This window comes from Felis catus, chromosome A1 (genome assembly GCF_018350175.1).
Source record: "Felis catus isolate Fca126 chromosome A1, F.catus_Fca126_mat1.0, whole genome shotgun sequence".
In the NCBI taxonomy this organism is placed as follows: domain Eukaryota; kingdom Metazoa; phylum Chordata; class Mammalia; order Carnivora; family Felidae; genus Felis; species Felis catus.
In genome coordinates this window covers 59,004,471-59,027,481 of record NC_058368.1, presented here as the reverse complement: position 1 = coordinate 59,027,481, position 23,011 = coordinate 59,004,471, and the positions used below count along the sequence as shown (strand labels likewise).

The window sequence follows — 23,011 nt, the reverse complement described above, 5'->3', positions numbered from 1 at the left end:
CTGTCTCTCTCTGTCTCAAAAATAAATAAACTTAAAAAAAAAAATTAAATAAATAAATAAAGGATGTGAATCAAGTGAAGAAAGGTGAGGAAAAAAAATAATCCCAGCAAATGGAACAACATGTTTTATGGCCAAAGAACAAATCAAACCATTACATGATTGAAGATTCAAAGGAGATTTGGTATCAGAGTTTGGCATTAAGAACAAAGATGATGAGAATAAAAAGATAAGCAGTGGGAAGTTATTAGAGAGCCCCAATAACTTCTATTTAAGTATTTGAACTGTATCATATCAAAAGGGAGTTTAAATCCAAGTCCAAGTAGGCAAATAAAACAATAAAATCGTTCTTACAAAGTAGAAATCATTAGAATGACGTCAAGACTATAGACTGAAAAACAAGTTGGGAGTAATTTAGAGGCAACCTAGATTACCTAGAAGTGGGAACCTAGAAGTGGGAATAGATTGAATAATTAAAGTTATTTAACATAACAAATAGATAATATGTGCTCTTTCACTGATTGTGATACAAAGGGACACAGGAAGCCCAGGCTATAAAACATACATAATATGTAAGGGATAGTAAATCACCATAAATTTATCCTCAGTAGCACTTAGCTGCTGGTTTTCCATAAACTCCCATGTCAAGACCAAAATCTACTAATACCAGATTATAGTGATTCTTCCATAGGACTTTGAGGATACTCCTTCAAATGATGATTTACATGTCATAAAGTATTCTTATCTTAAAGAGAAAAACATCATACAAAATGAGTTTCATCTGCAGCAAGAGAAGGAAGTATCCTTTCTGCTCTAATATGAGTAGAAATATAATGCATAAGAATACTGGAAGAGAGACCAAGTTGGGATGCACGTGTATTAGAATCGCCATTCATTTGCCAGAAAAACTATTGTAGATGTTAGATGTACCTGCAGAACATTTTTCATTACTTTGCTCCTCGGGTTGTGTAAGGAGACACTTCAAGGGTTCCCTTTCATAACATAGGAAATCTGTTAACTGAAGTAAAAAGAAACTACACGAAGCACAAAAGAGGCAGGCCCTGAACTTGTGCCTTTGAGTGTCTCTTGACTACTTCTGTGGTATGAGATGAATGGAAAGATTGTATAAGCCCATCTAGGCACATGGAAATAGCTGGTTAGAGAGCCAGTGGAGAAAGCCAGGGAATAGATAGCTGAAAGATTTGGCATTTACTGTGCCAGGAATAGCCAATTGAGGCAGCATCAGCAAAGGACTTGGTTCTTAGCCAATGCAAGATAGCACAAGTTCACAAGCTGCTGGTCCGAGGTCAAAAACACAGGATGGCAAGGGATTACTTTAGGATAGTCATCCTGCAAAAGATACCCTAGAAGGCAACTTGATGACCCTCAGTCAGCTTTGAGCCCCAAGTTGATGCAAACCCCTACCTCAATCCCAAATATATATAAGCAGCATTTAGGGAGTAATAGGGGGAGATAAACAGAAGGAATAGAGTGTACTGAGAAGACTGAGCTTTTCAAAACTCACTATTGAAACTTAATAATTGGCAAATATTTCCATACATTATCATCGGATGTTTAACTCCCTTTTATAAAAGATGATCTACAGAAAGTAAAGACACTGTATTCTCTCTTCACATATGCTAAATAGAATGGAAATTTATGACTAAACCACAACTGACTACAAGATTACAGTCTAGGGGGAAAATAAGTGGATGGTTTTACTATTCATTAAAAATAATTTATATGTGTATCTCTGATGGAAACTGATATACAAGTTTGGAGATCCAGAGAGAGTTTACCTGGCATTAGCATTTAAACATTTATCAGTAATATGGGAATAGATTAAAGTACACGGAGAATACAATAAAGTTAGGAGAGAGAAGCAGAACTAAACCGACTCTAACACATACATAATTAAAAGACAGACACGAAGAGAAGTACACATAAAAATACTTAGTAAAGCACTTCCTAAATATATCCTGATATACCCAAAGATACAGGAAAGCATTAGGATAAGTTCCTACTGAAATTCCCTGGGAGGTTGAATGTATACAAGGTTATGGAGTTTATTCATGGATGACTTGGTGAGTAGGTAACCCCACCAGAATGCATATGGTACAGTGGATTTAGTAACCTATCTGCAGAACCCCAGAAATGATTTGAGCTGGAGAGGGTAGAAAAGAAAGAAAGAAAGAAAGAAAGAAAGAAAGAAAGAAAGAAAGAAAGAAAGAAAGAAAGAAAGAAAGAAAGAAAGAAAGAAAGAAAGAATATTAAAGAAATAATAGGAGCTAATTTCTCAGTGGAGGAAGGCACAATGTTTCAGATGCACAGCAATATCTAAGTGTAAGCACAAAGAATGCAAGGGAATCTACATGAAGTAACAGCTTCGTAAAAATTAAGAAATCTGAGGCCATAAAGAAGGTCACCTGAAAAGAACTGTGACCAAGCCTTGGCATGAGACGTTTCATTAACAAATAAGATTTCCAGAAATCATGAAGAAAGCCTACGTTGTGCTTAGAGAAAAATGATCTGGGAGCCAAATAATCAATGAAGCAGCAGGGCAAAACAGACATTTTTCAGATATTCATGGATTCAGGAAAATTTATCTTGTAACAGTCTTCTTGCCTATAGGAAACTGACACGCCCACCAAAAGAGGGGAGGATGTAAATGGAAGAATTGTTGCACCTTTTCCACAAATGTGGTGATACCTGGACTGTTGGGAACAACAGCACAAAAGAACAAATGTATAACAGGAACCGGAGTCAAATCATGGAAGTATGTCTTTAAGCCTATAACTTGGACACTATGATTATATATAATGGGCCTTAAAAAGAATTGTTTGTGGATATATATTAATGAATATTTATCACAAATAAATGGACCCCAGACCATTATGTTATAGTCACTTATCCTAATGCAAATGTAGAATTTTCAGAAAAAAAAATTTGCTACACTATATATTTGTAGTGTGTATATATAGTTATCTTCCATTTAGAGGTATGTAATATTAAAATTGATAAGTAATAGCGACAAGGTAAACACTTGCTCTACTCTTATCCAGAAATAAAAATCTATTAAAAATGTGTATTTGTTAAAAATATTCATTTTTATGTACTAATGTAATGAAAAAAGGTTACTAAGACCATTCTATTACAGCCTATTATTTCTTCATGAATATTTTAAAGTTCCATTTTTAATAATAAAAATATGTGTACTACTATTAAAGATAAGAAAACATAATACAAAATAATACATTTTTTGGGTTTTTTGGATCAATGAGCATCTATCATTTTATTTTATTTTTATTAAATTATTTAAACAAAAAATGAAAAGAGTTCATCCATTTCTCCCAGGCTTCTAAACATTGCCTCTGGCAACCACCAGTCTGTTCTCTTTATCTATAAGCTTGGTTGGTTGTTTATTTATTTGTTTGTTTACTTATTTATTCATTTATCATTCCACGTATAAGAGAAAACACATGGTATTTTTATTTGTCTCACTTACTCACTTAACACAATGCCCTTAAGTTCCATCCATGTTTGTCAAAACTAGTTTTTGGATATGTGACATTCCTAAACTTAGGAAAATGAAATAGTATTACTTAGTAGTTTGGCAAACACATGGATAAATAACCTTTGGGCATACATTCATTTAATTTCTATAATTTATTTTATTACGGTATGAATTTTCTTACACCTTATTACATTAGCATATTTTGACAGCAATATGAACTACTTATAAAATCACTACATTTAAAAATTTTTGTAATTGAATGCAAATAAAAATATATTTTATTCCACAAATAGATTTAACAGAACATATTTTAATATTTTTGGTATAACACGTTTATGCTTTAGACACTCAGAGAAATGGTCTTTGAATAAGCTGTTTGCTGGTTTGAACAGCATTTATGATAATATTACAAGGCATACATTCTGAATAATTACTGACCAATATGCCCAATATAAGGAAGTATTACTGATTGATTTGTGAAAACATTGTGCCCTCTTGGATATATGAATTGTGCTTATAATGTTATTGGAAATGTATGTCCAATATAAATAATATGTTCATAACTGCTAAACATTTAAATGGCTAAAATGCCATTTATTTATTTTTGTTCATTTTAAATCAATTTGCACTTGTGAGTCTTGTCTAGCCTTTGAATGGTCTTACAGGTGTTTCAGGGCTATAATATTATATCAAATTTTAATTTAACTTTACAACAATTTCAGGAATGTTTTACTTGTTTACTTTTTTTAATCTACTCAAGTAGCTTAAGGAACATTTGTATCCTTCTCGTAGGTGAGCACATACTATTTGTGAAACCAAACCAGCTAACTCGTAAGCTTTTATTTGGCTCTATTGGCCCATACTAGACATCTGAAAGACACGGAAGGATTCATACTAACCTGGTATTTTTTATCACACAGGAAAGTGAGAAATATACTGTTCTTGGTATTGACATCATTCCTCCTGAGTAGAGCACCCAGTGACCTGCCTCTTTACAAAACTTTTCAGAATGTCAGTAGTACTCACTTATTAATTCAACTCAGTAAAAGTTATTTATTTTAATAAAACTTAGGACATGAATTAGCTATTTGTCTCCTAGCTCTTTAAAGAATTTCAGTGACTATCAGAAAGCAGCTCCCTGAATATTTTCAGGGAAACTGGTGGCTTTTTGTCAGATATCATCCTGATGTCTTGTGATTATTAAAAAATTAGTCAGAAAAGAGACACAAATTAGCAGAAAGAGAGCTGGAAATGCCCCCAAATACTTGGAGATTAGTCAACATATTTTTAAATAATACAAAGTTCAAAGAAAAATATCAAGAGAAATTTTAAATGGTTTTAGGTAAGTGAAAATGAAAACACAGGTTATCAAAATATTTAAGATGGTGCAAAAAGATTGCTGAGAGTGAAGTTTATAACATTAAGGTCGTGTATTAGAAAAGAGGAATGATCTAAAATCAATCATGTAAGCTTCCAATTTAGGAGACTAGAAAAAACAACAAATTAAATCCATGATAAAAATTCTTAGTAAACTAGGAATAGAGGGGATCCTCCTCAGTTTGATGAAGAATATCTACAAAAACACTACAGCTAAGGTTATATTTTAATAGCAAGAAACTAAAAACTTCTCCACTAAAATCAGGTACAAAGCAAGGATGTCCTCTCTCTCCACTCCTTTTGAACATTGTACTGAAATTCCTGGTTAATGTAATAAGACTAACAGAATAAAAGCTATACAGATTGGGAAGGAAGAAATCAAACTGCCTTTGTACACAGATGACATAATAATTTATATCAATAATCTGAAAAAAATTGACAAAACACTCCAGGAACTAAAAAGTGGTTATAACAAGGTTCCAGGATACAAGGGGATAAAAGATTAATTTACAATAGTCAATTGCTTTTTATACTCCTTCAAAGAACGAGTGGAATGTGAAATTAAAAACACAGTGTCATTTATATTAGCACCTCCCAAAATGAAATACTTAGGTACAAATCTAGTAAAATATGTGTAAGTCAAGACAAGGAAAATGACAAACCTCAGATAAAGAAAAAAAAAAGAAAAGGAAAAAAAGGAAAAAGAAAAAAATTATATACACGGAAAAATATTTCATGCATGTGGATATTAACTCAAAATTGCCAATATTGACTGAATATTAATTCTTCGAAATTGGTCTATAGATTCAATGCGATCCCAATCAAAACCTCAGTAACTTAGTTTATGGATATCACCAACTGTTGCTAAAGTTTTAAAGAGAGAGGCAAGGGATTCAGGATAGCCAACACAATATTGAGTAAGCACAGAGTGAAGGAGTGGCATAACTCAATTTCAAAAATTAGTATAGAGCGGCACTAATCAAGACAAAGTGTTATGGGGGAAAAAACTGAATAAGAGATCAGTGTTTCAATAACAGAAATCCTGAAAATACACCCATACTAATATAGTCGATTGATGGTTGATAAATGTACAAAAGCAATACAATGGAGTGAAAATAGCCTCTTCAACAAGTGATGCTGGGACATCTGGAGATTCATATGCATGAATAAATAGATGATAGATAGATTAGATAGATAGATAGATAGATAGATAGATAGATAGATAGATAGATAGATAATAGATAGATAGACAGACAAATGAATTTCCACAGAGGCCTTACCCTATCCAAACATTTAACTCAAGATGCCTGGGTGTCTCAGTCAGTTAAGCGTCTGACCTCAGCTCAGGTCATGATCTTGTGGCTTGTGAGTTTGAGCTCCACTTTGGGCTCTGTGCTGACAGCTCTGAACCTGGAACTTGCTTCAGATTCTGTTGTCTCTGTCTCTTTCTGCCCCTTCCCAACTCACACTCTGTCTCTCTCTCTCAAAAATAAATTAAATGTTAAAAAAAATTAAAAAAAAAAGAAAACATTTAACCCAAAATTGATAACAGGCCTAAATGTAAAACTTTAAAAGTCTGACAGACAATATGGAAGAAAACCTGCATGACCTTGGGTTTACTGAAGACGTTTTAGACAGAACACCAAGTATGTAATCTATAAAAGAAATAACTGATAATCTAGTAATCTAGACTTCATTAAATGTGAAATCTTCTGCTCTGAGAAAGACAATAGCAAGATAATTAAAAGACAAGCCACATACTGGGAGAAAATATTTGCAAAAGACATTATCTGACAAAATATACAAAGAACTCTTAAAATTCAACAATAAGGAAACAACTTGATTCAAAAATAGGCCAAAGGCCTTAATAGATACTTCCCGAAAGTATACTGATGGCAAATTAAAGCACATGAAAACATGCTCCACATTATATATCATCAAGAAAGTGCAAATTAAACCAACAGTGAGATACAACAACACACTTACTAAAACGGACAAAACCTGGAACACTGAATATACCAAATGCTGGTGGCATGTGGAGTAACAGGAGCTCTCATTTATAGCTGGTGGGAATAAATAGCAGAGCTCATTTTGAAGAGACTTTGGTGCTTTCCCACAAAACTAAAATTCTTACAATACAATCCAGCAATCATGCTTGGTATTTACTCAAAGGGGTAAAACTTATGTCCACACATAAAAATTGCACATGAAAGTTTATGGCAGATGTTGATAATTTGCAAAACTTGGAAGCAACCCAGATGTCCTTCAATATGTGAATCAATAAGCTGTGGTGTATATCTAGGCAATGGAATGCCATTCATCATACACACTCAAAAAAAAATGTTATCAAGCCATGTAAAGTCATGGAGTTATTTTAAATGTCTATTAATAAATGAAAGAAGCCAATCTGAACAGGCTATATACTGCATGATTCCAAATACAGGTGACCAAACCTAAACAACACAGGTTTGAACTAGGAGCGTCTACTTACACGTTTTTTTTTTTTTCAATAAAAACAGTGCAATACTGTCAAAGTATTTTCTCTCCCTTATGATTTTCTTAATAACATTTTCTTTTTTCTAGCTTACTTTATTATAAGAATGCAGTGTATAATACACATAACATACAAAATATGTGCTAATTGACCATTTATGTTATTTGTAAGGCTTCTGGTCATCAGCAGGCTATTAGTAATTAAGTTTTGGGGAAGTCAAAAATTACACATGAATTTCAGGTCAGCACTCCTAACCCCCACATTATTCAAAGGTCAACTCTATATGATTTTCTAGAAAAGATAAAACTATGGAGACCATAAAAAGATATGTGGTGGCCAGGAGTTGTGGAAGGAATGCGAAGGAGGGATCAATAAAGAGAATTTTAATGCAGTGAAATACTCTGTAGTTACCATAATAATCCATATATGTAATTATTCATTCATCCAGACCAATAGAATTTATAAAAACAATAGTAAACTATAAGTTAACTATAGACTTTAAGTGATTTTGAAGTGTCAATATAAGTTCATTAATTATAACATATTAATCACTCTGGTGAGGGATATTGATAATGGGGAAGCTATGCATATGTGGGTGCAGCTGGTGTGTGGGAAATCTCTGTACCTTCCCCTTGCTGATGCTGTGAACCTAAAAATATTCTAAAAAATTGGATTATTAACTGAAAAAAGAAATATGAGAACTTTTTGACATAATAACAAAAAAAGAAATGTGTGTGTTTTTTCGCATTTTGTATTACCATATATGTAGATAATCTTTTATTATTCATTCCAGGCAGCTTAATTCCATGAACTTATTTTCTATGCCCCTGAAAATACCTTCATTGTAATTTTTATTTCATATATTAATTTTGCTGCCTACAGAATCCTAGTTTGGTAGATTATTTCCCTCTAACCTTTTCTGATCCTTTGAAGATGACACTCCATTTTCCCATTTTTTGTTGTTTTATTAGTAATAAGATGTGTTAGTATTGTCTGTAAACTATTTGCAAGTACATTTCTCTCTAGTACTTATGTGATTTTGTCACTATTCATAATGTTTGTCAGCTTAATGAAAATGCACTTTTACCTATACGCATGTATTTATTTGTTTATTTGTATTGGCTAAGCCTTCATGATCTCCTTTTCTTGGAAGAATTGACTTTACTTCTAGAGTATTCTCAGTCATCATAATTTTTAATGTTGCTTCTATACCACTCCATCTATTTTCTCTTCCAAGACTTCCCATCAGGAGTTTTTATTTTGGCATGCTTCAATATGTCCTCTTTATCTTTATTTCTCTTTCACATTTTCTTTCTCTATAGCCCTGTGCTGATTTGGTGGGATGGCAAGAGAAAATCCTCAGTACTAAATCTTAATTCAAAGATCCTCTTTTGGATTATGACTAAGGTAGAGTTCACTCCATCTTTGAAAGTTGTTTTTAGAGTTTTGCTTGTATAATATATTACAGACACAGAAAACCACCTAAGATAAATGCTCAATGAGAGGATATTGTTTTTGTAGTTTCAAGTTTTTATTTAAATTCCAGTTAGTTAACATGTAGGGTAATATTAATTTCAGGAGTAGAATTTAGTGACTCAACACTTACATACAAAACCTAGTGCTCATAACAAGGGCCCTCCTTAATACCCATCACCATTTAACTCATCCTCCCACCCACCTCCCCTCCAGCACCCCTCAGTTTGTTCTCTATGGTTAAGTCTATTTTATGATTTGCCTCTCTCCTTTTTTTTTCCCTCCTACATTCATCTGTTTTGTTTCTTAAATTCCACATGTGAGTTAAATCATATGGTATTTGTCTTTCTCTAACTAACTTATTTCAGTTAACATAATACACTCTAGCTCCATCCATGTCATTGCAAATGGCAAGATTTCATTCTTTTGGATGTCCGAGTAATACTCCATTGTGTATATATATGACATCTTCTTTATCCATTCATCAGTAGATGGACATTTGGACTCTTTCCATAATTTGGCTATTGTTGATCATGCTGCTATAAACGTCAGGGAGCATATGCCCCTTCAAATCAGTATTTTTATATATTTTGGGTAAATACCCAGTTGTGCAACTGCTGGATCAATGACTATGTATTTCATATATACCTATTCTTGATTTGTATTTGTTTTTCTTTTTCCTTATGCTTTTGATTAGGAACATAATTTTCTCCAAAAATTATTTTAGATCCTTAAACATATATACTTTAAAGTCAGTTTTGTGCATATTTTATTTGTTAAAAAAATTATTTCCCTATTGTACCAGTTTGATTTTTACTTTCTTTGGATCAAAATATCTTCTATGTTTGCAATATATGTAGTCCCAATAGTTTCTATTTGTTTGATTCATCTCTGTTCTTATACTCTCTTCTCCAGATGTTCTACAGATTTCCCCACTTGCCAATGAAATGGTTGGAGTTAGTCCTCAAGCACTCACTGAGCCATGCACAATTTAGTCCAACTTTGTTCCAGGATTTTCCCAATTCCTAGTTATGCAGTTAATACATTATTCAACCTTCTTTTACTCTTCATTTTCTTAACTCTTTTTAAATGTTAAATCTCATTTTTCTTTATTTGGAAGAAAAAGTTGATATTGACATGATAAACTCAAAATTCCACATAATTTTTTTCTAAACTTTTTAAATATTAGATTCAGGGGCATAGGGGTGGCTCAGTCGGTTAAGCATCTGACTTTGGCTCAGATCATGATCTCACGGCTTGTGAGTTCGAGGCCCGCATCAGGCTCTATGCTGATAGCTCAGAGCCTGGAGCCCGTTGTGGATTCTGTGTCTCCCTCTCTCTCTGCCCCTCCCCTGCTCATACTTTCTCTTTCTCTCTCAAAAATAAACATTTTAAAAATTTAAATATTAGAGTCTATACAATATGATTTTCTTATATAATTTGCCCCCATCTTTCATCATCCAAATTTTTGAAAGGTCAAGGTCTTTATTCACACTGATGGAATGGCTGGGGAAAGACCCTCTATTTATGAATACAGAGGGTCATATGACACTGTTTGCAACCCTAGGAAAGCTTCTTAGGTTACTATTTCATCTTTATTTTAAGGTCCCATTTCTTTACTTTAATACATAAATCTGTGAAATAGTTTCTTCTTTTTTGATTAAAAAAGGCCTAAACTTTATTGACAAACTGCTGCGGACATTTTGACATAAATTTAAGCTACCTATTTAAGCAGACTTACATGGGCAGCTTTTAATCTTCCCAAAACAAAACAGGAAGATGGTACAATCCAGTTAGGGCTTTAACTTATATACAAAACGGATTTTGATTCCTTTCTCATTCAGCTGTAGTCTCTTTTTATATCATGTTAGTGTTGAGACATACTTGACTAACTACCTTAGGAGCAGTTCATTATGATTGGTTTTCTTTACATAAAGGAAAACAAAATGATTTAAATAAAAATGAAAATTTTAGAAGTTTCTATTTTCATGTGACTCTACTATTGAATAGAAATTAGGAGAGTTTCCTAAACAACCTTATGCACAGGTAGGCCTTGGAGTGGCTGTAGAAGGAATTGGTGTGAATTATTTTGCAAGTTCAAGTCTTTTAGTTATTGTGTGGATTATCTTTTGTTAATAGTGTTGCTTATGATATGGCACCATACAAACATAGACTTCTTTTTGGCAAAAATAAACAGATATTTATTCCAAATATATCTTTATTATTGATATTTTAAAAGTGACTATAAAATCTAAAAAGGAAGGGAGTTCAACTGGTACCAAAGAATACCAAAGAAAATTTGGCTTATGATTGCTGAGAAAAAATGTTGATAAGACCCTGACCAGAACCCCAAGGAAGAAACGACACATTGAAAAATTGTGTGCTTCATTAAGTCCATGCTAGATGATGGTTTTATTGTATTTTTACTTTTCACATTTCTCTGGGTTGAGATTTTATGCCCTTATGTTGTAGAAATTACTCCTAAATACTATTGCCAAAGGAGAAACAGTGTGAATGCCTAGGATGCATTCATTCTTTACCAAGACTTTTAGTCACCCTAAAATTAGTTTTTGCATTTATTTAGAGCACAGTCACTTGTCTCCATTACACGTGGGTAAGTTTGTTACTACATGTGGGTTAAAATATTGTCATTGCCTCTAAAGTGTAAAATTGTTATAAATACATACATGGAGTCACTAAAAATTAAGTAAAATTGTTATTTCTCCCAACACACATGGAATATGTATCTTTGGTAAAAATGTGTTGGTATTTTTTTTAATTTTTTTTTTTTTATTTTAGAGAGAGAGCACACATGAGTCAGGGAGAGGGGTAGAGGGAGAGAGAGAATCTTAAGCAGGCTCCACACTCAGCACAGAGCCCCATGCAGGGCTCCATCTCACAACCATGAGATCATGACCTGAGAGAAATCAAGAGTTAGATACTTAATCGACTGAGCCATGCAGGCACCTTAATAAAAGTGTTTTAATCAAAACAGTACTGGGGTGCCTGGGTGGCTCAGTTGGTTAAGCGTCCAACTTTGACTTGGGTCATGATCTCGTGGTTTGTGGGTTCGAGCCCCGCATTGGGCTTTGCGCTGACAGCTCAGAGCCTGGGGCCTGCTTTGGATTCTGTGTCTCCCTCTCTCTCTGTTCCTCCCCTGCTCACACCTTGTCTCTCTCTCTCAAAAATAAATAAAGATTAAAAAAAATTTCAAAATAGCACTATGTAAATACATATGCAATCGGTTATAAGTTAGTGTTGATGACCCATATCAGTAATAATAATGATGATAATAATAATAATAATAATGATGATGTTAATAATATCTAACATGTATTAATATATTGAGTGATAAAAAATTAAATATTCAGTAAGAACTTAGTTTATTGCATGCATTCTCAACAGGGGAAATATCAACCTAAGGGGCAAAAATTGGTTCTAGAGTAGAAGAAGAGAAAAATATCTTAGTTATTATGGTAGTTCCCAACCCTCCAAGGGGCCATAGTGAATCAGCTAATATACAATACATTCCTGGTATAAAAATTTTATGGTGAGGAATTAGGATATAAAAATATCCTAAAGTTTCCTTAATGGGGTAATAAAGGAAAGGAAAAGTTTAAAAATACTGGCTCATTTTATTTAATCTTCATAGAGAACCTATGATGTACATACTGATACTATCCTGATTAATAGGACCAAACCCCAGACGTTTGCCCAAAGTTACAAATCTGGTCAGTGGTAAGACAGGAATGTAAATACAGGTCTAGATTGTAGTCCAGTCTCCAAGACTCCTAATCAGCATGTTTACTGCCTCTTTATACAAAAACAAATTCAATGTATTAATTATATTTTGTTAAATAAATTTAAAAAATTGTCAAAATATATGTATGTCATTATTATTAATAGTTACAAAAATAACACCCTTATAAAATTTTAACCTAATTTAGAGATTTGGATACATAACTAGTAGCAACATAACATACATTGCCTTTACTATATTGTATTTGCATGTCAACATGTTGTTCGATTTTTCATTGACTGATGATATTTGGAATTAACAGTAGCTCCAGCTTGTAGAATAATCATAACTTTGAGCATACATTTCCTATATCTTTGAAAACATAAGCTTCATATTTTGTACCTTACCATTCACTCATTTGATAAATTTTAATTTTTTTAATGATTATCTATTTTTGAAAGAGAGAGAGAAAGAGACAGAGCACAAGTGGGGGAGGGGTAGAGATCTAGGGGGAGACACAGAATCTGAAGCAGGTCCAGGCTCCAAGCTGTCAGTACAGAGCACAACACAGAGCTCGAACCCACGAGCCGAGTTGTGAGATCATGACCCGAGCCAAACTTGGAAGCTTAACTGACTAAGCCACCCAGGCACCTCCCATTTGATAAATTTTATACAAGGAAACCCACATGGACTTGCGTAGTATTTACATGTTACATGTAAAAAAAATATGTTTTCTCACTTACAATTTATGCTTATTAATCCCATTGTTGCAGTAAATAATGTCACTCTTTCATTTACATTTTCTAACAGACAGCAGTCGAGGCTCATTAGTCTTCCTGCTGCAAAGTGAAAATTAAATTTTTATTAAGTAAAGCAAGCATTAAGTAAGCATAAAATTGGTATAATTATCTCTTCCATCTTCACGAATAAGTAATCTATAATAACCAAAGGAAAAAAATGGCTTAAAAACTCAAGACAACACATTTCTAGTTAATTAGAATAATATGAAAACAATATACATTGGTTCTGAAAAAAGAAAATAAAAACATTTTCATATTTTAAAATGTTCTGTGGTCATATCAAAGTATCTAAAAACAATAACAGAAAAACCAACAAATACTAGCCAACAAATAATAAGTCTCATTGAAAACTAAATATTCAGGATCTCCTATCCAACAGAAAATTTTAACCCACTTCTGTGACTCAGCTCTTAGGTCAGTATAAACAATGGTATGGTTGAAGTATTTTTTCCTAAACAGAGATGTATATAGTTATCATTTGGGTAAAAAAATGAATACTTAACAGTTAATTTTTCATTGTGATTACACTATAGGCATATATTTCTCTAAGTACAGTGTCAAAGAAATATCAACAAAATCTTATGGAACCAAGAATATGAGGTGAAAAGGCCAGTCACCCATGAGAAGTATTGGAACAGACAACATTTTACATGCCAGGTTTAAGTAAATTGAATGTTTCTAATCAATTTAATTGGATTGATTACATATGCATTAATTAGAAATAAAAATTTAATGATGTCATATTCATTTATTTTCAAAATGTAATACCACCATCTGCCAAACTATTTAAGTACTAAAACTTAATTTTAAAATATGGAATAAAGGCAATTCTGGGAAAATGTATATTTTAAGATTTTTCATATTGAAATTTGTTTAAGGTAGTTTCTTATAATCAAGAAGTATTGACTATTCTCTGTTTTTAAAAATAATTATCCACAAGGCCCCTCTGGGGATACTCTGGTGCTTTCTATAAAATGAATTGCCAGGCCAAGCAGTCGCGGCAATTAATTAACCAGAGCAATCTGTCACTTCTGGTTTGGCTATGAGACACAGTCCTGAGCAATTTCCCGGCTTTATGAATGACCCAGAACTAGAATGAGTAATGGAGAACCAAACTCATTGGCCTTAGCACCATCACAGAATGGTTTTTTGTCTGTTGCTCATTCAAAATTTTTTGGCATCAGAGACAGATACCAAGTGTACCTAGAGTTGTAATATGTAGATTTTAGAAGCCTATACTAAAATGTGTTGCTTATATATATTAAAGAGATATGGTTTTAATTCTCTTGTCTTTGGGGATGTGCCACGTAAGAAATTGCTGCGGGGGGAGGAGACAAGATGGCAGAACAGCATGGAAGCTTTTTGTGTGTCTCGCGTCCATGAAATACAGCCAGACCAACACTAAACCATCCTACACACCTAGAAAACTGATTAGAAGATTAACACAACAATCTGCACAACCTGAACCACAGAACTCAGCAGGTACACAACATGAAGAGCTGAACTTGGGGAGCAAGAAGCCCCAAAAGGTAGGGAACCCCTTTTGTGGGCAGAGAGAGGACAGAGACTGGGGAGGGGGGGAGCATACGGGAAAAGCACCCCTCCCCAAAAGCAGCTGGAGAGAAAGTGGAAAATTAGAAACAGCTGCAGGGACTAAACTAAAAAGGGAGAAAGGAGAAAGGAGAAGGTTTAAATTCTATTAAGACTGTAAACAAGGGGAGCGCAGAGGCTACAACTCTGCAGCTCCATATCTGGCGATGCTCTGCTGGGAAGGGTGAATCCCCAGGAGCAGAGTGGGATCTGGGAGGTTCTCAGGCCACACGGGGAAAAGCATTTCCGCTGCCGGAAGAACATTTGGTAGAGACTGTTGAAGCCACCTGGTCCCAGCAGACCCCGGAAAGCAGCCACATTCGCTGGTGCTGGGGCAAGGTTGTTGAGGGTGAAGCCTGGTGCCAGATGTGTGTTGCAATTTTCCATGGTCCCTGAAATGCTGAGGCTACACTGCCTCGCGATCTTTTTTGGGGGTGGGCTGGCACCTGGCCACAGTCTCTGGGCATGGGCAACAGCAGGGTCCAGTGGGCACTCCTGGGTGCAGTTGACATTCGGCCATTGTTCAATGAGACACTCCTGCAGGGGGCAGAGTGGGTCAAAGCTGCAGTCTGTTGGAAGTAAGGGGCTGAGGAAAACAGCCGCATCTGAGACAAAACTTGGGAGAGAGGTACTGCCTGGGGCCTGGTCACGGAGAGTGGAAAAGTGGGGAGTGTACGAGAGCTGAAGACGGAGGACCGGTGTGTGATCACTGATTTGGGAGAACAAACTGGGTGGATCGGTGACGCCATTTTTCACCGCTCCCACGAATGCGCATGTGCACCAAAGAGCACTGCAACAATCCACCCCAGTAGGCTAGCAGCGCCATCTAGTGTTACACCGAGCCCTGCCCAACTGGGTCAACCTCGCTCTTCAAGAACACAAACCTAACCGCCAGCTTAATTTATGGACTATAAAGAGCTACATGGACAGACCTCTAGGGGAAAACGATGCAATTTCAGTCCTACTTCAATCTGTTAGCAGGTTCATCTATTCAATTTTTTTCTCTTTTTTTCCTTTTTATTTTTTACAATTCTTTTTCTTGAATAAGAAAGAGAAAAAACTCATTTTTATTTTCAATTTTTATTAAAACTATCTGTCTTTAATTTTTATTACTATATTTTTTACTTTTGTGTAAATTTTTTCAAATTCTACTTTACTTCCATCATTTAATTTTAGTCTACTTCAGTGTACTCACCTTTTCAAACTTTCAAACAATTTCCTTTTTTTCTTTCATTTTTTTCTCTTTTTCATTTCTTTTTTTGAATGCAGAAAGAGAAAAACTTCAGTTTTATTTTGAATTTCTTTTAAAAATATTCTTATATAATTTTTATTACTATATTTTTTGCTCTTATGTAATTTTTTTCAAATTCTGTCTTACTCCCATCATTTTATTTCAGTCTACTACAGTGTATTAACTTTTTCAAATTCTCAAACAATTTGTTTTTTTGTCTTTTCTCTTTTTTTAAATCTTTTTTCTATTTTTCATTTCTTAACTTTTTCTTAAATACAGAAAATGAAAAAATTCATATTTCTTTTTAATTTTTACTAAAAATATTTTTCTATTTTTTTCACCTATATTCTCTAGTTTTGTGTCTTTTAGTCTACTTTAGTGTATTCATTTTTTCAAATTCTCAAACGATTTCCTTATTTTTCTCTCCCCCCGCCTTTTTTTTTTGTTTGTTTTTCTAATCTGTCAAACCATTTTCTACACCCAGACCAAAACACACCTAGGATCTAGCATCATCTATTCGATTTTAGTGTGTGTGTTTTTAATTTTTAATTTTAATATTTTTTAATTTTTAATTTTTTTAATTTCAATTTTTCTACCTCATTAATTCCTTTTCTCCCTTCAAAATGACAAAACAAAGGAATTCACCCCAAAAGAAAGAGCACAAAGAAATGACAGCCAGGGATTTAACCAACACAGATACAAGCAAGATGTCTGAACCAGAATTTACAATCACGGTAATAAGAATACTAGCTGGAGTCGAAAATAGATTAGAATCCCTTTCTGCAGAGATAAAAGAAGTAAAAAACAGAATGAAATTAAAAATGCTATAACTGAGCTGAAATCACGGATGGATGCAGTGGCCGCAAGGATGGATGAGGCAGAACACAGAATCAGCGATACACAGGACAAACTTATAGAGAATAATGAAGCAGAAGAAAAGAGGGAGATTAAGGCAAAAGAGCACGATTTAAGAATTAGAGAAACCAGTGACTCATTAAAAAGGAACAACATCAGAATCATAGGGGTCACGGAGGAGGAAGAGAGAGAAATAGGGGTAGAAGAGTTATGTGAGCAAATCATAGCAGAAAACTTTCCTAACCTGGGGAAAGAAACAGACATCAAAATCCAGGAAGCACAGAGGACTCCCATTAGATTAAAAAAAAAACCTGACCATCAACAAGGCATATCATAGTCAACTTCACAAAATAATCAGGCAAGGAGAGAATCATGAAAGCAGCAAGGGAAAAAAAGTCCCTAACCTACAAGGGAAGACAGATCAGGTTTGCAGCAGACCTATCCACAGGAACTTGGCAGGCCAGAAAGGAGTGGCAGAATATATTCAGTGTACTACATCAGAAAAATATGAAGCCAAGAATTATTTATCCAGCAAGGCTGTCATTCAAAATACAAGGGGAGATAAAAGTTTCCCAAACAAAAATTAAAGGAGTTTGTGAGCACTAAACCAGCCCTGCAAGAAATTTTAAGGGGGACACTCTGAGGGGTGAAAAGATGAAAATATATACATATAAATAAATAAATACCAAAAGCAACAAAAGATTAGAAAGGACCAGAGAACACCACCAGAAACTCCAACTCTACAAGCATCATAATGGTAATAAATTTATATCTTTCAGTATTCACTCTAAACATCAATGGACTCAATGCTCCAATCAAAAGACATAGGGTAAACAGAATGGATAAGAAAACAAGACCCATCTATATGCTGTTTACAAGAGACCCACTTTAGACCTAAAGACACCTCCTAAAGACACCTACAAATTGAAAATAAGGGGATGGAGAACCATCTATCATACTAATGGTCAACAAAAGAAAGCCAGAGTAGCCATACTTATATCAGACAATCTAGACTTTAAAATAAACACTGTATCAAGAGATGCAGAAGGGCATAATATCATAATCGAGGGGTCTATAGACCAAAAAGACCTAACAATTGCAAACATTTATGCACCAAATGTGAAAGCACCCAAATATATAAATCAATTAATCACAAACATAAACTCATCGATAATTATACCATAATAGGAGACTTCAACATTCCACTCACAGCAATGGACAGATCATCTACTCAAAAAAATCAACAAGGAAACAATGGCTTTGAATGACACACTGGACCAGATGGACTTAACAGATATACGCAGAATATTTCATCCTAAACCAGCAGAATATACATTCTTCTCCAGTGCACATGGAACATTCTCCAGAATAGACCATATACTGGGACACAAAACAGCCCTAAGTAAGTACAAAAAGATCGAGATTGTAGCGTGCATATTTTCAGACCACAATCCTATGAAACTTAAAAAGCAACCACAAGAAAAAATTTGGAAAGGTAACAAATACTTGGAGACTGAAGAACATCCTACTAAATAATGAATGGGTTAACCAAGCAGTTAAAGAAGAAATTAAAAAGTATATGGAAGTCAATGGAAATGATAGCACCACAACACAAAACCTCTGGAATGCAGCGAAGGCGGTCATAAGAAGAAAGTATATAGCAATCCAGGCCTTCCTAAAGAAGGAAGAAAGATCTCAGATACACAACCTAACCTTACATCTTAAGGAGCTAGAGAAAGAACAGCAAATAAAACCCCAAACCAGCAGAAGACAGGAAATAATAAAGATTAGAGCAGAAATTAATGCTATCGAAACCAAAAAAAAAAAAAAAACAAAAAACAAAAAACAGTAGAACAGATCAATGAAACCAGAAGCTGGTTCTTTGAAAGAATTAACAAAATTGATAAATCATTAGCAAGTTTGATCAAAAAGAAAAAGGAAAGGACCCAAATAAGTAAAATCAAGAATGAAACAGGAGAAATCACAACCAACACAGCAGAAATAAAAACAATAACAAGAGAATATTATGAGCAATTATATACCAATAAAATGGGCAATCTGGAAGAAAAGGACAAATTCCTAGAAACATATACACTACCAAAACTGAAACAGGAAGAAATAGAAAATTTGAACAGACCCATAACCAGGAAGGAAATCGAATTAGTAATCAAAAACCTGCCAAAAAACAAGAGTCCAGGGCCAGATGGCTTTCCAGGGGAATTCTACCAAACATTTAAGGAAGAGTTAACACCTATTCTCTTGAAACTGTTCCAAAAAATAGAAATGGAAGCAAAACTTCCAAACTCTTTCTATGAAGCCAGCATTACCCTGATTCCAAAACCAGACAGAGACCCAACTAAAAAGGAGAACTATAGACCAATTTCCCTGATGAACATGGATGCAAAAATCCCCAACAAGATATTAGCCAACCGGATCCAGCAATACATTAAAAAAAGTATTCACCATGACCAAGTGGGATTTATACCTGGGATGCAGGGCTGGTTTCATATCCACAAAACAATTAACAGGATTCATCACAACAATAAAAGAAAGGACAAGAACCATATGATCCTCTCAATAGATGCAGAGAAAGCATTTGACAAAATAGAGCATGCTTTCTTGATAAAAACCCTCAAAAAAGTAGGGAAAGAAGGATCATACCTTGAGATGATAAAAGCCATATACGAGTGACCCTATGCTAATATCATCCTCAATGGGGAAAAACTGAGAGCTTTCCCCCTAAGGTCAGGAACAAGACAGGGATGTCCACTGTTGCCACTGTTATTCAACATAGTATTGAGAGTCTTAGCCTCTGCAATCAGACAACACAAAGAAATAAAAGGCATCCATATCGGCCAGGAGGAGGTCAAACTTTAACTCTTCACAAATGACATGATACTCTATATGGAAAACCCTAAAAATTCCCCCCAAAACCTGCTAGAATTGATTCATGAATTCAGTAAATTTTCAGGATATAAAATCAACGCACAGAAATTGGTTCCATTCCTATATACCAACAATGAAGCAACAGAAAGATAAATCAAGGAATTTATGACATTTACAGTTGCACCAAACACCTTAAAATACCTAGGAATAAATCTAACCAAAGAGGTGAAAAATCTAGACACTGAAAACTATAGAAAGCTGATGAAAGAAATTGAAGAAGACACAAAACAATGGAAAATGATTCCATGTTCCTGGATAGGAAGAAATATTGTTAAAATGTTGATACTACCCAAATCAATCTACATATTCAACGCAATCTCTATCATAGTAACACCAGCATTCTTCACAAAGCTAGAACAAATAGTCCTAAAATCTGTATGGAACCAGAAAATACACCACATAGCCAAAGCAATCTTGAAAAAGAAAACCAAAGCAGGAGGCATCACAATCCCGGCCTTCAAGCTATACTACAAAGCTGTAATCATCAAGACACTATGGTACTGGCCAAAGAACAATCAGATCAATGGAACTGAGTAGCGAACCCAGAAATGGACCCCAAAATGTATGGTCAACTAATCTTTGACAAAGCAGGAAAGAACATCCAATAAAATAAAGAGTCTCTTCAGCAAGTGGTGCTGGGAAACCTGGACAGCTACATGCAGAAGAATGAACCTGGACCACTTTCTTACACCATACACAAAAATAAACTCAAGGTGGATGAAAGACCTCCATGTAAGACAGGAAGCCATCAAAATCCTCAAGGAGAAAGCAGGCAAAAAACCTCTTTGATCTTGAATGCAGCAATTTCTTACTCAACACGTCTCCGGAGGCAAGGGAAACAAAAGCAAAAATGAACTACTCAGACCTCATCAAAATAAAAAGCTTCTGCACAGCCAAGGAAACAATAAGCAAAACTAAAAGGCAACCAATGGAAAGGGAGAAGATATTTGCAAATGACATATCAGATAAAGGGTTAGTATCCAAAATTTACAAAGAACTTATCAAACTCAACACCTGAAAAACAAATAATCCAGTGAAGAAATGAGCAAAAGACATGAATAGACACTTCTCCAAAGAAGACTTCCAGATGGCCAACCAACACATGAAAAACTGCTCGACTTCACTCATCATTAGGGAAATAATAATCAAAACCACAATGAGATACCACCTTACACCTGTCAGAATGGCTAACATTAACAACTCAGGCAACAATAGATGTTGGTGAGGATGTGGAGAAAGAGGATCTCTTTTGCATTGTTGGTGGCAATGCAAGCTGGTGCAGCCACTCTGGAAAACAGTATGGAGATATCTCAAAAAACTAAAAATAGAACTACCCTAGGAGCCAGTAATTGCACTACTAGGCATTAATCCATGGGATACAGGTGTGTTGTTTTGAAGGGACACAGGCACCCCCATGTTTATAGCAACACTATCAACAATAGCCAAAGTATGGAAAGAGCCCAAATGTCCATCGATGGATGAATGGATAAAGAAGATGTGGTATAGATATACAATGGGGTATTACTCGGCAATCAAAAAGAATGAAATCTTGCCATTTGCAACTACGTGGATGGAACTGGAGGGTATTATGCTAAGTGACATTAGTCAGTCAGAGAAAGACAAAAATCGTATGACTTCACTCATATGAGGACTAAGAGACAAAACAGATGAACATAAAGGAAGGGAAACAAAAATAATATAAAAACAGGGAGGGGGACAAAACAAAAGAGACTCATAAATATGGAGAACAAACTGAGGGTTGCTGGAGGGGTTGTGGGAGGGGGGGATGAGCTAAATGGGTAAGGGGCATTAAGGAATCTACTCCTGAAATCATTGCTTCACTATATACTAACTTGGATATAAAATTTAAAAAATAAAAAATAAAGTTAAATTATAAAAAAAAAGAAAGAAATTGCTATGGCTGAGGTCAGAGATGTTTTATCCTGCTTTCTCCTCTACAGTTTTGATAGTTTCCTGTCTCACATTCAGGTCCTTTATCCATTTGGAGTTTATTTTTGTGAATCGTGTAAGAAAGTGGTCTAGTTTCATTCTTCTGCATGTTGCTGTCCAGTTCTCCCAGCACCATTTGTTAAAGAGACTACCTTTGTTCCATTGGATAGTCTTTCCTGCTTTCTCAAAGATTAGTTGCTCATACATTTGTGGGTCCAATTCTGGAGTCTCTATTTTATTCCATTGGTCTATGTGTCTGTTTTTGTGCCAATACCATGCTGTCTTGATGATTACAGCTTTGTAGTAGAGGCTAAAGTGTGGGATTGCCTCCTGCTTTGGTCTTCTTCTTCAATTACTTTTACTATTCGGGGTCTTTTGTGGTTCCATACAAATCTTAGGATTGCTTGTTCTAGCTTCAAGAAGAATGCTGGTGCAATTTTGATTGGGATTGCATTGAATATGTAAATTGCTTTGGGTAGTATTGATTTTTTAACAACATTTATTCTTCCAATCCATGAGCATGGAATGTTTTTCCATTTCTTTGTGCCTTCTTCAATTTCCTTCATAAAGTTTCTATAGTTTTCAGCATACAGATCTTTTACATCTTTGGTTAGGTTTATTCCTAGGTATTTTATCATTCTTGGTGCAATTGTGAATGGGATCAGTTTCTTTATTTGTCTTTCTGTTGCTTCATTATTTGTGTATAAAAATGCAACTGATATCTGTACATTGATTTTTGTATCCTGCGACTTTGCTGAATTCATTTATCAGTTCTAGCAGACTTTTGGTGGAGTCTATCAGGTTTTCCATGTATAATATCATGTCATCTGCAAAAAGTGAAAGCTTCATTTCATCTTTGCCAATTTTGATGCCTTTGATTTCCTTTTGTTGTCTGATTGTTGATGCTAGAACTTCCAACACTATGTTAAACAAGAGAGGTGAGAGTGGACATCCCTGTCGTGTTCCTGATCTCAGGGGAAAGGCTCTCAGTTTTTCCCCATTGAGGATGATATTAGCTGTGGGTTTTCATAAATGGCATTTATGA

The 23,011-nt window shown here is 34.7% G+C and overlaps 1 long non-coding RNA gene across 2 annotated transcripts in view; it reads right to left on the bottom strand.

Moving 5' to 3' along the window:
- LOC123384622 overlaps positions 1 to 23,011 on the bottom strand; it is a 313,155-nt gene that overhangs the window by 197,914 nt on the left and 92,230 nt on the right. For both annotated transcript variants that reach the window (XR_006596004.1, XR_006596000.1), the window contains exon 2: positions 13,338 to 13,433. This is a non-coding gene — a long non-coding RNA (uncharacterized LOC123384622). The remainder of the gene's footprint in view (positions 1 to 13,337; positions 13,434 to 23,011) is intronic.